Source organism: Mastomys coucha, unplaced genomic scaffold (assembly GCF_008632895.1).
Source record: "Mastomys coucha isolate ucsf_1 unplaced genomic scaffold, UCSF_Mcou_1 pScaffold5, whole genome shotgun sequence".
NCBI lineage: Eukaryota > Metazoa > Chordata > Mammalia > Rodentia > Muridae > Mastomys > Mastomys coucha.
Window position 1 is genome coordinate 111,444,702 of NW_022196911.1, and position 5,709 is coordinate 111,450,410.

Here is a 5,709-nt window from a genome sequence, read left to right on the forward strand (position 1 = left end):
GAGGGGAAACTGGGAAAGGAGAAATTTACATGTAAATAAAGAAAATATCTAATAAAAAGAAAAAAAAAGAATAAGGATGCGATATGTACTACATGAGGGGCTTCACAGACCTAAAAGAACAAAGGCAGCTGCGCTATGCGCCAGCTTGTCAGAAAGATATTATGGAAGGAGATAAAGAGGTTCAGGGAGTGATGACTGTAAGGCAGGATCCCACTCAGCTAAACTTATTGTTTGTGCTTACAATGGCAGGCAGATTCCTGAGTTCAAGGTCAGCCTGGGACATAGGGAGTTTAGACCCAGGCTTCGTGGGAATGGCTATCTTAGGACGGGCTCCCACCCAGCTAACTTATTGTCTGTGCTTACAAAGGCAGGCAGATCTCTGAATTTGCTTGCCATGTTAAAACATAAACAAGCAAACAAAAAGGTACTTGCTATCTTTTCCTAAGAATCAAAGTCTAAAGTCATAAAATACTGATTCATGGGATAATCAAAAGAGAACCTAGGGTAGAGAATTGAATTGATTTGCAAATAAAAGACTAGGCTTTGGTCTGCAGAGACTGAGCTGTCTGGAGATCTCTGGAGAGCTAGCTGTCTCAGGCAGAACACAGAGCTTTTAGCTTGTATCCGTGATACTTCGAGACATTCTTTTGCCTCTCCCAAACACCCCTTCCTCAGGACCTCTCCAAACTGAGGATGGTCCTTGCCATACATCTAAAAATATTTTAAAGAAACTACATGATTTATGAAGATTATTTTTCAGCTAGATGATAGGGATATATGGATAAACTGACAGAAAGATGATTGATGGAAAGATTGATAGTCAGATAGACAGATTGATTGATAGATAGGCAAGACAGTTAGCCTTTTAAATTTTTTATTTATTTCACTGAGCATGATGATACATAATTTTAATCCTAGCACTTGGGAACCAGAGATTGGTGGATCTGTGAGTTTGAGGCCAGCCTGGTCTATACAGTGAGTATCAGGACAGATGGGGCTATGTAGAAAGATACTATCTCAAAACATCTATTTATGCATGACTGTTTCACCAGCATTTATGTCTGTATACTATGAGTGTGCAGCACCTGTGGAGACCAGAAGAGGACATCAGATCCCTTAGGACTGGAGTTGCAGACCACTGTGAGCCGCCATGTGGGTGCTGGAATTAAACCCCAGTCCTCTGGACCAGCAGCCAGTGTTTTGAACTATTGACTCACCTCTCCAGCCCCCAGTACACAGTATTTTAAGTTAGTGAAAATAAGCACTTGGACCTCAGCAGCAGAAGGCAGAGACAGGCAGATCTCTGAGTTCAAGGCCAGCCTGGTCTACAGAGGGAGTCTAGGACAGCCAGGGCTACATAGAGAGGCTCTGTCTCTAAAAACAACAAACCAACCAACAAACAAAAAAGCAAGCAGTGGGCCCCCAGCATGAGAGGACAAAAGGTCGCAGATATTTCTCACTGTCTACGGAAATCCTGGTGAGGAGGACAGTGACTGGCTCAGTAGGGTTACGCCCGTCAACAAAGGGTGTATGTAGTCCTCCCTCCCTGACAGGGCTATAGCTTGCAATGGCAACTGGAACATTTAGCTTCCTGGACAGACCCAAAGCACAAGGAAGCATTTCTAGGAACCAGGAAACGGTTGCTCAACAGTTGCTTTACCAGCTGTGGTGGGGAGTCCTGACTGTCACCCTGGCTGGATGTGGAACTCACCTTTGAGTGTGCCTAGAAGATGTTTGCTTGTGTTTCCAGAGAAGTTATCTGAGGAGCAAAAAGCTTCCCTGACTGTGGGTAGCTCCATCCCTTGGGCTAGAGTCTGAGATGGGATGAAACTGGAACAAGGGTGGCTCATCGGTAAAGGCACTTTCTGCCAAGCCTGAGGACCTGAGTTCAATCCTTGGGGACAACACTTTGGAACAGAGGACAGACTCATCTGAGCAATGGACCATCACACACACACACAAACACACACACACATACACACACACAAAACCACATACATACAAACACACATACACACACACACATACACACACACATACACACACACATACAAAACCACATACACACACATACACACACACACACACACAAAACCACATACATACAAACACACATACACATACAGAGACACATACAGACTCTTACACACATACACATATACAGAGATACATACAGACTCATACATACACAGAGAGATACGTACACAGAGATAAGGCACACACAGACACATACACACACATACAGACACACACACAGAGACACACAGGAGCAATCAGCAATCAATAAACGTTTTGGGTTTTTTTTTTTTGTTTTGTTTTTAATTTAGAGGAGAAGGAGAGAGCAAAGCCACACCAGCACTTGTGGCTCTCCTCTCCCACCTGGAGACACACTCGCCAGCTGCTCCCTTCCCTACCACAGTGAAATGTACCCTCAAACCATGGACCACAACAAACCCTTCCCTTGCTTTTGTTTATCCCAAGGAAAGAGAACAAACTGGGACTCAAGTTCAAAGTTCAGGGATTCTCAACAAGAACATGTAAGTCAGAAACTAAAGGCTCGCCTGCCAGGACAGATGCCACATGCCTTTCCACCCAGAAGCACCTGCCTGCTGGGCATCATGTGTTGTTGATGGGGTGCCCTGTATGAGCACCCCAATTATGTCGTGATCTTTACCCTGGACTTAGCACATGTAAATGAACTTTGACTATGTCTTCCCACGAAATACCAAAAGCCCCGACATGGGCGTCTAAAGAACTTCCACGGAGCTAGCCTGCTGCCTTTCTGGCGCCAGCCTCCTGCTGCCTACTTTGCCTGCCTCTGCCCTTGCCACATGCCCTTGTCAATGCTGCCTTCCTGTTCTCACTGAGACTCCCCAGTGTTCAGAATGCCTGCGATCTATCGGTGTAGTCAGTGGCCCCACTATATGCCAGTCTCACTGTGTGTTTGGGGTTGAAGGCACAGTCTTTCCCTCAAGGGTGTACACACACACACACACACACACACACACACACACTGTGCCATCCCAGGACCTCTGGACAACCAGCCTAGCTTGGTGGCTTTCCTTGGGTCTTTGATCGGCAGAGACCTCTACCTGCTTAAAGCTAGAGCCTAAAGCCCTCTGGTCCCTTCCTGCTCTCCCTCTCACTCCCTAACGTAGCCCATCCTCTCCCACCACACCAGGCCAGGGCTTCCTGACAAACCCAACACCAGCCTCCCACACTGACCCAGAGCCAGACCTTGCCTCTCTGCTTTCTCTGCCAAACCCCGGGCTGGGGACTCCTGCAGCTGGCTTGAGACGCCTTCCTGTGTCCCGATTTTCTCCTTTGCACTTGGGTTTTTGCTTCTTCCTCGTCTCAGGAGTGGAAACTACAGCTTCCCAGAAAAAGAAGAAGTGGAGGTAGGCAAACTGAAACTCTTGTGGCTTCGACTCTCATAATAATTAACATAGGCCTCCCAATTTCTAACGAGTTGTCAGCAGCTTCTGCAAACAGAGAAGCCACACTTTTATATATTACCGAGTTCTCAAATTCATTGGGCAAGCAGAAGTCTCTGCAGTCAGGACGGGGAATTTGACTCAATGGCAATCCACGCCCCCCTCCTTTTTAAAAATTGTGTGTGCAGTTCCTGCATAGGCCAGAAGAGGGCGTTGATTCTCTCAGCGTTGAGGTTAGAGGCAGTTGTGAGCCACTGGGAACTCAAGAGCGAATACGCTCTTAACCACGGAGCCATCTCTCCACCTCCACACAAGTCTTGGCAAAGTATTGCTGACTCGGTCAGTCTAACATACATTATCGCTAACTGTACAGTCTGTTAATATTTTAGTTAGGTTGCCACTGTGGCCACAAAGGTGAGAGAGAAACTGGTGTGGGCAAACATCCTGGTAGAATTCAGACAGCACACTCAGATGCATAGTTGAGGACATTTGAATTAGGAAAGACTTAGTGAAAATCAACAAGAGAGGGAAAACAAACAAACGAAAACCAGGAGTAATAACAACAGGAACTTCTGACCTTTCTAAGCAGAATTCAGCAGGTGCGGAAACACAGCTTCACAGCCTGCGTGGGTGGATCACAACGCCGAGCAGGGACACCCTCAGAAATGTTAAGAACAGAGGGGGAAGACGCATGGCCTGTGCAGGGGACACGGGGACTTGCTCATCTGCTCTCCTATTTCTTCAGTGCCCCGTATGACCCCATCCCCACTCCAAGCAACACCAACTGGAGCGGCTGGCCTGGGTAGAGCCCTCAAGGGGATCTCCCAGGTGAGAAGGATGCTCACTAAAAGGGACCCTTCAAGGCAGAGACATCTCTGTGTCAAAGATATCTATACCAAAGGCAGGCCACAGTCATCTGGTGTACACCAGGTCTCCAGAGGACGCTGGAGATCACAGCGTGTCAAACTTCTCCAAGCCTGTCGGACTCTGTCATCTGACCGTCTCCTCCCAGTAACCCTCCGGACCATTTGTTCAACGTGAATAAGCCCCAGGGCAGATCAACTTCAATCATTACCACTTTCAACCTCTTTTTTTTATTTTACTTTTAGCTTTCCTGGAATTTTTTTAAAGCCACTTTTCTATCTGAATTCTATTTTGGGATTATTTTCTGTAAATTTCTCCAATAAAGGTCTCTTTGGGGTTCTTTACTTTGGTCAAGAGAACTTTCTTCTGGTGCCAGAGTTCATTGGATAGCTCACTGGACGCCAACGGAGTGGAGCTTGTCAAAACCAGAGCCAATTTAGTATCTTTTAATATCCTTCTCTCTTGTCCATGAAGTATCTTGAGGCTGGATTTTGAGCTCTGTAGCAAGAGATGACACAGAAACACACCAAGAGTATTGGTCTGTACAACATCCCCCCACTTGGCCACAGCTTAATTATGCTTTGTGAAATATGTATTAAGGGAGCTCAGGACCACATATAGGGTGCCACAAAGATGGGCCAGTCAGCCCCAGTGGGACTTACATGCAGTACCAGGCAGAGGCACACACCTCTGACCATAACACCTTGTGACAAGAGTGATGGAGACCAGAGGAGGGGCAGGACCAGCTGAGGCTGGAGGACTTTGGACAGAAGGCGATGATGAATTACATGTCATGAGAAGTTTAAGAACCGGTGTGGACACGTAGAAGACACCTTCTCAGCTCTGGGTCTCATACCTAGGTGGAAGGAGCATGCTTGAAGTCCCAGAACTAAGGAGGCAGAAGCAGGAGGGTTAAGGGTTCAAGGCCACTCAGGACCACAGAGAGATTTCAAGGCCAATCCTAGGCTACCTAGTGAGATCTTGCAGTGTTCCAAGCAATTTAACTAAAGAGGCAAGACCTGCCTTAGGTGTGGTTAGCACCGCCCCAAGAGCTCAGGTCCCTGACCGAATAAAGGAGAGAGCAAGCTGAGCACCCGCCTGTGTCTCACTCTGCCTCCTGACTGTGGGTACCCTATGGCTGTTCGTGCTCTCAGCTCCACACTTCCTGCCATAGGGAACCCTCTCAAACCATGAGGTAACATAAGCCTTTCCCTCCACTCTTCGGTTGCTTTTGTCAGATACACTGCCACAGCAATGAGAAAAAGCAGCTTGCACAGACCACAGGACACACAGCAACACAGCAACACACAGAGCACAGGACACACAGGACACACAGCAACACAGCACACACAGGACACACAGCACACACAGACCACAGGACACACAGGACACACAGACCACAGGACACACA

At 47.3% G+C, this 5,709-nt stretch overlaps 1 protein-coding gene across 3 annotated transcripts in view; it reads right to left on the bottom strand.

Moving 5' to 3' along the window:
• LOC116077556 (CMRF35-like molecule 2) overlaps positions 1-3,450 on the bottom strand; it is a 17,959-nt gene extending 14,509 nt beyond the window's left edge. For all 3 annotated transcript variants that reach the window (XM_031352173.1, XM_031352171.1, XM_031352172.1), the window contains exon 1: positions 3,238-3,450. The gene's annotated coding sequence lies outside the window, so the exon portion shown is untranslated. The remainder of the gene's footprint in view (positions 1-3,237) is intronic.
• Between the last annotated feature and the right edge of the window lie 2,259 nt (positions 3,451-5,709).